The sequence below is a fragment of the Octopus bimaculoides genome, chromosome 3 (genome assembly GCF_046866305.1).
Source record: "Octopus bimaculoides isolate indiv1 chromosome 3, ASM4686630v1, whole genome shotgun sequence".
Taxonomy (NCBI): Eukaryota; Metazoa; Mollusca; class Cephalopoda; order Octopoda; family Octopodidae; genus Octopus; species Octopus bimaculoides.
In genome coordinates, this window is record NC_142930.1 from 106,924,920 (window position 1) to 106,937,419 (window position 12,500).

General features: G+C 37.4%; 1 long non-coding RNA gene across 2 annotated transcripts in view; it reads right to left on the reverse strand.

Moving 5' to 3' along the window:
• The window catches only part of LOC128247410 (uncharacterized), an 85,794-nt gene that overhangs the window by 29,545 nt on the left and 43,749 nt on the right, over positions 1 to 12,500 (reverse strand). For both annotated transcript variants that reach the window (XR_016240921.1, XR_016240920.1), the window contains exon 2: positions 5,335 to 5,477. This is a non-coding gene — a long non-coding RNA (uncharacterized LOC128247410). The remainder of the gene's footprint in view (positions 1 to 5,334; positions 5,478 to 12,500) is intronic.

Sequence of the window (12,500 nt, forward strand, 5' to 3'; positions counted from 1 at the left end):
TTGTAGATCTCATTGGTGATGGGTCTGCTGCTATTTCTTTTAGGAATACTGTCAATGTTGTCGTTAATGTTGTTATTGTTATCTCTGGCGATGGTGCTGTTGCCGGTTCTGTTCGGGTCCGGCATGTAGGAGATGCAGTCTCTAAATCCGCTAGCAGCTAGAGCCTCGTTATAGTAGGGGGGTTAGGGCCTGTGTATACTGGAGTCCTAGTCGAGCGTGACGTCTAAGAAGTCTTCGGTGGTGAGGTTGGTCTCGATGGTAATTTTCAGTCCCATGGAGCCAACTGTCCTAATCGGAACTTTCCTAAGCCTGTCTAGGGTGTGTCCGTTTGTTGCTTTAGACGCCAGGGCGTCATCTCTGTAGAGACAAAAGAGGACAGAGGGGAACTTTTTTAAGGGTATCAAGGATATACAACCCGATGAGGTCACATACAAGAGCGCTGTTGTAGGCTTCCATCGCTACGTCAAAGGGTCGGATTGCTTGACCAAGGTAGAACTTTTATTGAACAACACTGTTTTCCTGACGTGCATAAGGACAGCGATATCCCTGTCGCTAACGTCAATGAAGCCCTTAGCGAAGGAAAGCGCCTTGACCAGTAACCCTTTTGATATAGACGGGTAAATATCGACCATGTTGAATTGGGTGAACCTTGATCTGCCTCTCCCCTCGTTGGTATTAAATTTTGTAATCACCTCGTTGGTGCCCCGCTATAAGGAATGGTTGGTGGCTAGAAAATGGAGGAGGAAAGTACCTCACTACGCAGTGTCAACAACAAGGGATTGTCTCCCTTTAGCTATCGATCGTAAGTGACTCTGTTAACTTATTAAAATATAACAAACGAATAAAGTAATAAATTGCGTACTGAGTGGCTTCACGTTTCGGAAGTACGTCTTTCTTTAGAAAGGAGATGAAATAGAAATGTATAGGGAAAGAGAGAGGGAGAGAGAGAAGGAAGAAAGTGTATCTCAGTAAGAAATAAATGTTATTAATAATTTTTTAAAAAAACTTCAGGAAGAAAGGATGCGTACATACACATATATGGGATATCTATCTATCTATCTATCTATCTATCTATCTATATATATATATATATATATACGCGCGAACGCACACACACACGCACACACACACACACACACACACACACACACACACACACACAGAAGAAAAAGTACGCATGACGACGGTTTTTATTTTGAATGAGCCGGCCGTATTCGGTGAAGTTTCAAACTTTGTTCACAGGTTCAGCATGGTACATGCTTGAGGAATCAGTGAGCACACAGGCGAAAATCCATAGTCACTAAACTGCGGCCATTGCGGAGCACTGCCTTGGGGAATTTTTGTCGAACGAATCGACCCCAGTACTTAATTTTTAAAAAAATTCTGGCACTTATTCTATTGCTTCTCTAGCTGAACCGCTAAGTTGCGTAAACGTAAACACACCAACATCAGTTATCAAGCGGTTGTGGCTGACAAACGCAAACTGAAAGGTATCATATTTATGTATCTATAGTAGAAAACATTTGCCCAAAGCGCCACGTAGTGTGCCTCAACGCGAAATGTTTTTGTGTAATCGCTTATTACTGGTTTTAGGTATTCAAACATGTGTGGTTCAGTAGCAGAAAACAGTGAAAAGCGTTTGAAAGAACTTCAGGAATGTGTGTCAGTCTATATTTTATTGATGATTTTCACATATAATTTATAAATTTAGATTTATTCTCTTAGTTGTTTCAGTCATAAGACTGCGGTCATGCTAGAGCACCACCTTGGAGAATTTTAATTGAATGTATCGACTCCAGTTTTTTTTTTTTTTTTTTTTCAAGCCTGGTATTTATTCTATCGGTGGCTTTTGATGAACGGCTAAATTACGAAGATGCAAACACACCAAGCAGGTTGTCAAGAGCTGGTGGGAGACCTAACACTGACACAGACACGCATGGATGCACCCCCACACACAAACACACAGAGACAAACACACATACATATATATTTATGACGGGCTTCTTTCAGTTTCCGAAACAAATCCACTCACCAGTCTTTTGTCGGCCCGAAGTTATAGTAGAAGACAATTGCAGAAGGTGTCTCGCCCTGGGATTGAACCCGGATCCATGTGGTTGGGAAGTAAGCTTCTTATCACACGGGCACTCCTGCGCGTATTTCCCAAAATATTGCATGTGTATCAAGAAAGCCTTATAAATATTCTCTCTTCCTCTCTCTCTTTTTATGTGTATATATATATATATATGTATATATATATATATATATATATATATATATATATATATATATATATATAAATATATATATATATATATATATATATATATATATATATATATATATATATATATATATATATATATATATATATATATATATATATATATATATGAGTTAGATAGGTATTGCACATGCCACAAAATATGAAAATCAATCGAGATAATAACAAGGAGTAAGTACACAGGAAACAAATACTTTAAATAAGTGATTGAAAAGAGCCTAATGTTTCGCGTTACAGCATTTATGAAAGGTAGGTAAAGAAAAAGGAGAGAAGAGGAAGAACAAGAAATAAGATTCATGTAAAATTTACGATGTTACCTTATACTACAAAATAGGAGGACAGAAAATCGAATGCGAAAGCAATAGAACTGAGAGTAGAGAAAGCATTACTGTTACATTGAAAGTAAAGGAGAAGTTACTCAACATATTTTCAATGTTGTTCAGCATTTTCAAGAAAAGTGATTTTTATCCAGTTTGTATTTCACACTGATGCAAACAAGGGAGGCATTCCTAAGAAGTATTATAGGAGAATTATCGTGTCCTGGGATTATGGAAACTGTTTTGTTCGGTTTCTTCCAAAATATTGGGTAATATATATCATATCATCACGCTAATTTTGGCTGATGGTGGTAATAGTAGTAGTAGAAAAAGAAGACTACTAGGAGGAGGAGGAGGGGTAGAAGGGGGAAAAGGAGGGGAGGAAGAGAAGGTTTGAAAGGAAGCGGCGTGTGCATAACTGTTGGTATATATTCCTAAAAAGTATCACCGTTTTCTGAGAATAAGGGAAATGTATCGTAAGAATTCTTCCAAAAATATTGGGTGGTATATACCATATTATCACGCTAATATTGGGTGATGGTAGTAGTAGTAGTAGTAGTAGTAGTAGTAGTAGTAGTAGTAGTAGTAGTAGTAGTAGTAGTAGTAGAAAAGAAGAAGGAGAGGAAGAAGTAGAAGAAGAAGAAGAAGAAGTAAAAGGAGAGGAAGAAGTAGAAGGAGAGGAAGAAGTAGAAGGAGAGGAAGAAGTAGAAGGAGAAGAAGAAGGAAAAGAAATGGGGGGAAAAGGGAGAAAACTAGGGGGAAAAGAGAGGGCTTGAAAGGAAGCGACGGGTACATAACTGTCGGTTCGTTTGTGGAGTATTATGTAGAGCAATGTGAAATCATTGTTGTGTGCGTGCGTGCGTGTGTATGTGTGTATGTGTTAGTGTGTGTTTGTGTGTGCGTGTGAATGTCTATGTGTGAGTGTGAATGTGCATCCCATTGCCATCACTCTCAAGCAGAAATCGGTTGACAGCATATACTAGGTATTCGTTGATTTAGGTGCTTGTAGCTGGCAGACATTGGCAATCACTGGACCCTGAGAGAGGGGGGAGGGGAGAGGGGGAGAGAGAGGGAGAGGGGGAGAGGGGGGAGGGGGAGAGGGGGAGAGAGAGAGATGGAGAAAGAGATGGAGAGAGAGAGGGGAGAGAGGGGGGGAGAGAGATGGAGAGAGAGAGGGGGAGAGAGGGGGGAAAGAGAGGGGAGAGAGAGGGGAGAGAGAGAGGAGAGAGAAAGAGGGGAGAGAGAGAGAGGGGAGAGGAGGGAGAGGGAGAGAGAGAGTGAGAGAGAGAGAGAGAGAGGCAGTAACACTCGGTAGGTACTCATTTTAGGTGAATAGACTGGGACAACTTTAACTGCTTCGAAGAATTCAGCCCACAATCCGTTCCAGATATCGAAACCACAATCTTACGAATGCAAGCCCAAGATTCTCAGGACTAGGTCACGCAGTTGCACACACGAAAACACACATGCGTATATACGTATACACATATGTACGTACACACTCGTACAGACAGACACATACACATACATATACCCACACACATATAGTTCAAGTTTACAGAAAACAAAAGACGAAGATAGGTGAAGGAACAACCAGAAACTGCATTAGTTTAACGCTCGGGAGGAATGGAAAATTCTTTGACATTTCGAACCTAGGCTCTTCGACAGATTGGATTAAGAGGAAAAAAAATCGGAGAGAGAAAAAGTGTATATGGATTAAGGGCTCAGCAGGATGAAAAACATATGCACACACACACACACGCACACACACACACACACACACACACACACACACATATATATATATATATATATATATATATATATATATATATATATATATATATATATATATATATATATATGTATATACAAACATACACACATACACAATTGTATATATATTTACATGCACATGCTCAAATACTCATATATAAGCATACATATATATATACACGTATATACTCATATACTCACACGAAATCCTCAAATATATGCACATATACTCGATCTTCCAACTATGTGTACAACCAAGTATTAAGCTTTAACAAATGATCGCTATATCTGTTGGTCAGTTTATCCTTCAGTGTGTCAAGCTAACAGTCAATCTATTTGTATCATTTTTGTAGTATATTTATGACTGTCAAGCCACCAATCAATAAATATATTGGTATATCCGTATATCGGTCTAATGAACCATATAATTAACTTTCTGTCTTACAGTAATGGTACCGCTTTGTGTATCCGTGTACGATAGGTCTGTGGGTTTGTGAGTGTGCGTCTGTACGTATGTAGGTATGCATGTATGCATGCATGTATGCATGCATGTATGCATACATGTGTGTATGAGTGCGTTCGTGTTCATGAATGTTTGTGTGTCTATGATATATAGAGTCAATGTTAGTGTTTGAGATTGATAAATATATGTGTAAAGTCTAATAATGTGTGTATGCATGCATGCATATATATATATATATATATATATATATATATATATATATATATATATATATATATATATAATAGAAATATGTTTAAAAACAAAATAGAAACTACCCGTGGAAATGTAAGGGGAAAGTAAGCAGAAAAATAAGAGAAAATGCACATTGGAAATCAAAAAAAGTAAAGGCTTTTTATGAAATGTAACGATACATATATACAATTAGATGAACTGAGGTAGGAATAAAGGTAATAAAAGTCATTATTGTGAGTTATTAAAGAGATTTACAAGCATACCGGTTTCGTGATATTACTAGTCATTGGCAATGGTCGGCCCGAGGCTATAGTAGAAACAATTACCCAAGGTGCCACACAGTGGGACTGAACCTGCAATCATGCGGTTGGGAAGGAAGCTCCTTGTCCCACAGCCAGGTCTGTACCTATGAAACAGAAAGAAAAAATTTCAGATGAAAACAGAAATAATTTTAAATTCCTTGATTTTCTCAGAACGGATCCCTTTTGATTGAAATTTTATCCCACTTTTTTTTCTTTCCTTTCCTAAAAGAAACGCTCTACTTTGTATTTTGTCTCTCTGTGTTCAGCTGTGTGACTAATAAAGAAACATATCTATATAAAGGTTTAGTTGGCCGTGCATACCTGGTTTAACTGCTTGGAGTGATTCTGGTAAGCGGTAGTCAGGGCAGTCGAACAACTATCCTGCTATCTCTGAGCCATGGTTAACAAGGGGAATTGGATCCGGTGAAAAATGGTGAATTCAGTTGGGGAAAGAAGCGAATGTGCTAAGTAGCTTGCTTACCGACCACATGGTTCCGGGTTCAGTCCCACTGCGTGGCACCTTGGGATCCGTTCACAATAAGTTTTTAGCTTATGCCATTTTGTCCTAAAACACAAGGTTTTATGAATGAACGTTCGACTGCTGGACGAGTATTCAGTATTCACAAACTTTTAAACAATCAGAAAGATAGACAGTCTTTTCTTTAGTATCTGTATTTTAATAAAATAACTGCTGCTATAAAAATGTGGAATTTTATTTATTATAGCAATTAATTTTTGTACAGTTTACTAGCATCGAATAAGAAATCTTGTTTACACATTTCAGACGACTATGAAACAACTAACTGATTGATGAGCTGTTTGTAGAATAAGTGGAGTATTTTTATGAGGAACGCTGAGAGTTATCATTATCAGCATATATATCGTTATAATTATTTATAGCTACTCTAGTAACATAGGTGTGTACGTAGAAAATTATCGTTGTAAAGATGGTGGATAATCCAGTGATCATACAAAGCAGACGTGCTTAATGCTCGATGAAATATTTTATGTAATTCTGTAATATAGATTCAATGTTAGATATATACAGAAATAAAACCCATGCTTCGATATACATAAATCTTTATGTGCTCTATACATTAATATCTAAAGACGTATGTATATGGATGTTATTATGAACACACACACACACACACACACACACACACACACACACACACACACACACACACACACATGGTGATTGCTTTATTTTCACAAATTATTGCCGTTTCCTTGTGCTTCCTCGTTGTCCATAGCATTTCTGTCTTTTCATCGACAACTCTCGGATGTCTATATAGTGTTGTTGCAGATCTGCATGATTCTGCAGATCTGCATGATGTCATCCCATCAATGTTTCGGTTGATGGGATGACAAATGATGTTACCCTAAAAAGACATCTGTATGTCAATGTATTACAGTGATAAATGCTTAAACTAGTTCCACTTTCTGTGACTCCATGATTAATATCTAGCGCCAGGCTTAATCGAGATGACCAGTAGTCACGTGAATCCGCTTGTTTAACATCAGTGTCCCTCAAAACACACACACACACACACACACACACACACACACACACACACACACACACACATATATATATATATATATATATATCTTAATTAGTTTCATGTATATACTCTAGTGTATACATATGTATTTGCATGAATTTACCAGTATGTGAGTCTGTGAGCGCGCATGTATGTGTACCTGGATGTGTATGAGTGTGCGCCTGTATTCAAAAGTAATTTTGGCACTGATACAAACTGATTAACAATGGTTGTCAATTGAATTAAGTTGAGATTGTTAATGTACGTCTCGTCTCCCCCAGTCTATATCTCACCCTCCCACCTTCAACTTCTTCATTACATTCTCTTTACTCTTTTACTCTTTTACTTGTTTCAGTCATTTGACTGCGGCCATGCTGGAGCACCGCCTTTAGTCGAGCAAATCGACCCCAGGACTTATTCTTTGGAAGCCTAGTACTTATTCTATCGGTCTCTTTTTGCCGAACCGCTAAGTTACGGGGATGTAAACACACCAGCATCGGTTGTCAAGCGATGGAGGGGGGACAAACACAGACACACAAACACACATACATATAAATAAATAAATAAATATATATATATATATATATATATATATATATATATATATATATATATATATATATATATATATATACACATATATACGACGGGCTTCTTTCAGTTTCGGTCTACCAAATCCACTCACAAGGCTTTGGTCGGCCCAAGGCTATAGTAGAAGACACTTGCCCAAGGTGCCATGCAGTGGGACTGAACCCGGAACCATGTGGTCGGTAAGCAAGCTACTTAGCACATTCGCTTTTTTCCCCAACTGAATTCACCATTTTTCACCGGATCCAATTCCCCTTGTTAACCATGGCTCAGAGATAGCAGGATAGTTGTTCGACTGCCCTGACTACCGCTTACCAGAATCACTCCAAGCAGTTAAACCAGGTATGCACGGCCAACTAAACCTTTATATAGATATGTTTCTTTATTAGTCACACAGCTGAACACAGAGAGACAAAATACAAAGTAGAGCGTTTCTTTTAGGAAAGGAAAGAAAAAAAAGTGGGATAAAATTTCAATCAAAAGGGATCGTGGAAAGAAAGGAAAAAATTAAGCCGGTCAATAGGGATCGTGTAAAACAGAAATATCATAATGTAAAAGGGAAAACAGATTAAGTTTATCCGTAGAGAGAAAAGCCTACGTAAAAGATCACGGTAACCTCGGGCAATAATGTCAAGCAAAAATCACATAACAGTAAGTGACTCTCTTTTTTCATTTCTTTTTCTGGTTCATATGATTACGCTCAAGGTGGCTCCATCACTCACATGTGCCATCCTTGCTACATTCACCCATCTTTTTTTGAAACATTCACTAGACAAACGTCCCTCTATACTCTCACCTTCCTCTTCAAATGATACTTGAAGAAGTTGATGAGAGATTTACCAGAGAGAAAAGTGTTTGTCTCTAGACCTTTCAGACGCGTCCACCATGCACATTCTTTCGCCATAGCCACAAGTACAATGAAAATGGCTCTTCCTTCCCGATTCAAGGAAGGAAGCGCGACAATATTCACGATAGACTCGGTTGATAAACTGACTCGTCCCCCACGCGGTAGCAGTCGTTCGACATACACTCATAGGTCGGAAATAGTTGGACACTACAAGAGTGCATGCAGAACCGTTTCGGCGCTTTGAGCGCATCTCGGGCAGGTTGGCCCCGTGTTTCTCGCTCCGAGATCGTCGACGTACCTTCCCTCCACTAATCCCCAATAGAATGCTTTGGTTGTGTTGCAGTCGCACAAGGTCGACCAGAGACGCCATAGTTGCTTGAGAGCAACGGGACACTCACGGTGCCATTCGCCCTTCCTCGCTCTCTTTTTGATCCACGACTGCAGTTCGGTAATGGAGACGAGTTGCGGGAAAGCGCGCCTCACAAACCACACCTGTTCACAGTCGTCTACGTAGAGCCGAAGATGTTGCAGTTTCAGCGCATGTCTGCGCATCGTCAACCACGGAATGCTCAGCGCTCCATTTAACGGGTGTTGGCAGCAAACGGATCATTTGTGTACCAGAGGAGGTAGTTGTAGCAGCGGAAGTTGTAGTGGTGATGTTGGTGTTGACGGCAGAGTTGGTGTCTTTGGTAGCGGTGGTGGTGGATGGCTTTGCGGCATAAGTTTTGCTGTTGTTATTGTTGTTGTTGTTGTTGGTGGTGGTGGTGACAGCGGCGTTCAAGCTGTCAGGTTCAGCGGCTAATGGTAGCAGTAAGTTAGGGAAGTTTTCTTGTTGTTTTCAGCGCCTCGTGGTTTCCAGTCGCCATTTTCGAAATGAAAAATGGCTAAAATAAATCCACGAAAGCCTTCAAAATTTTGGAAATTTCGCCCACACATGGACGAAATTCTATGTAAATATTTATCAAGTTTTGAAGTGAATGTTGTTGCACAACTTTTAAACAGAAAACTTTCGACAATTAAACTTTTAAACATGCAAAAATAGCCAACTTCCGTGGAGACCATTTGACTAGCGTCCGTCCAGATATGTTGCTAGATAGATAGATAGATAGATAGATAGATAGATAGATAGATAGATAGATAGATAGATAGATAGATAGATAGATAAAGATAAAGATATATATAGAGAGACCATTGAAATGTTAAGGAAATTTTTCAATCAGCTTACATATATATGTGTATGCATGTGTATATATTCACGTATGTAACATGCATGCATGCTTATAGTACAGGAGCCGTCACTTACGAACGAGTAAGGAAGCATGTGTGTACCATACTTCTGCTAATTGTTTTAGGTTCACATGCAGTGGTAACAGATATAGACACCCACCTGTCCCTCTCATCGTTGACCTAATAAAATATTAGGCATCTAATCACTGTGGAGAGAGGGGGCAGCACCAGTACCCAGCTAGTTAGAACAGCATAAAATGAAGGGATTTGCTCAAGAACATTACATTAATTAGTAAGTACTAAAGTATGCCTTAACTAATTTGTCTTTCCCTTTTAGAACGGTGGGACATGTAATGAAGGAAATTTCGTTGCTATTCTAACAATTCGATCTAGAAGAATAGAGGTTCATTGTAGGCTCGGTCCAGTTTGGTTTTCTTATTCTCTTATCTGGTTCTCATTTCAATTTGCGTTTATTAAGATGTCCTCCTTATTTAGTTAAGCCGTTCGGAGTTCTCTCTCTTGCTTTGCTTAGGTAAAATATGTTCAGATGTCACCTGAACGCCTAATCTTTTTTCTAATCATCGTGCTGAAGTCATTAGAACCAATCAAACCCATTGTTATATCATTTTAAATATCTGGCTAGCATTTCTTTATGCTTAAATTATCAATTAATTTCGTTTCTCTTCTCCACTCAGTGCGTTTTACGAACATGTCTATATGGTAATCTGTTACTACGGAGCCAACAATCAATAGTAACAGCTATACTTACGCTAACGAAGCCTGACGAGAATAAAATAATTAAACCTACTCTATTATTATTTAAATATCAGTTTTGTCTACATACAATGGCTACCTATAAAGATTTGTGACCCATATATCGACATTAATTACTTTCTATCGACTTCGGCCGCAAGTAAATTATTATTCTATTGAGTAATATTTGGCATCGTTTCTTCTCTATTTACAGGATTTTATGCCATTTATTTAACTTGAACTTATCCTTTTAACCTGACAGGCATTATTTCTATCGGTGTTGGAAACTGAATGATTACTTAATCAACTTTTTGAGGGAGATTGTCTTTGTGAGTAAAATATTATCATTATTGATCATTCAAATTTATATTACTATTGTCAATTTGCCAACATTTTAGTTCTTGCATTATTTCATTGTTCATTTCAGTTTTACTCTTTCAAACCCTTCCAAAATATATCCTTTCTTATAATACTGTTAAGTCATTAGAACTTCCTGCTGCGAGGCACTTTCTAACAGATATAGATAGCTGTATGAATATAAAAGCAGTCAATACCTATGCCAGACATTTTAAAGCTTTTATGATTACGTTGCTGGTATTTATTTTCTCGGTAACCGGAGTAGTTCAGCACCATTCTATAAAAATAGCTATGACCAACCTTAATTTAAAGGATCTCATGCACTAATATATTTATATAAGCTAACGAGGGAATCTCTACAAAGTTCTTTTGCCTGTTAGGAATACCAACCATATTTATCTCACAAATCTCAAACTAACATCTTAATTTTTTTTTTAATGGACAAAGAAGCCCTTCACATCTAGATAATCTTTGTATATGAAACGACAGGAAGAAAGATGTCTGAGTTAAGAAGCCGACTTTTCTTATAGTTTCAATGCATGAAAGTATATGATACTCAACTGATTAAAAATTGTCTCGCTTTCAAACACTGAGTCACTCTCCCTCCTTTACTCTCACTTTCTTTCCTTCCTGTCATAAACTTTTAATCAGCTTTCATTATATGCAATCAGCATAATTCATTCAATCAACAAAATACAATGACATTCTGCAGCACAGTGATATGTTCCATAAAGAATACTACCTACAACACAATGGGGTATCTGTTTAACAAAATAATCTGAGTTCAGAGTTGAACATTTCGTCTTCTCTCTGGCAATATTGTCATTGGTTAAGAATCATAATACAGGGTCGAAAGATGCCGGTGTTTACTATTATCTGGTAATTATATCTTTACTTTTGCTACACGGATGATATAATTTTTGCAGAGTTTAGGGTAATTATGAAGACTACAATTTTGTTATTTTTAATTTCACCATATAACCTAAATTTTCATTTCCATCTTGATTCGAAATCTTGATGAAAATGACTTGTTTATTACAGTGATGTCATACGACTTTCTTACGTATAATGAATACCCTTCACATATATCACGATGATGGTAGAGGGATATCAATTAAATTTTAACATCACGAGAATCATTCTAGTGGTACTTTGACTACTTTCTATTGACTACCCAGAATATTAATGAGAATTTATCTTCTACCAAATTAGAAATAACTCCCATTCATATATTTTCATTTATAATTTCTTCATTCCCTTGTTGCTCATAAATAAAATATATCAGAAGTTTTATGAAAAAATAACGAAGAAATATGATCTCTCTAAGACGCATAAATCACGAACCACCGCCGACGTCTGATGACTAAAATATAAAGTCACCATTATATAACACTTTCATAACAAAAAATTTCAATGCAGCAAACACCATCAAATATGGAGCTTCTAATAAAATTTATTTGTAATCAAATTTACTTATATGAGTAAATCAACTAACAAAGTAATTTGCGGCGCAGAACCAAAAATGATAATGACATTGACGCAATAGTTGTCACTATTACTACTATTCAGGCTGTTAAATTTGTTGCTGATAATTATGATGATTTTATTATTATTGCTGGTCTTAGTGGGTTTTTTGCTGTCATTTATAGTGCTGTTGCTATTTCTGTTTTTGCTACTTTCTTATTCATGTTTTCCCTCTCCTTTAGTCAATTGTATCTAAATTTTTAGGATTCATAACTTCGTTTAATGTTGATTCTGTTTTAGAATAAAATAGATTACAACTCGCTACACTAACGAACTGAACTTTG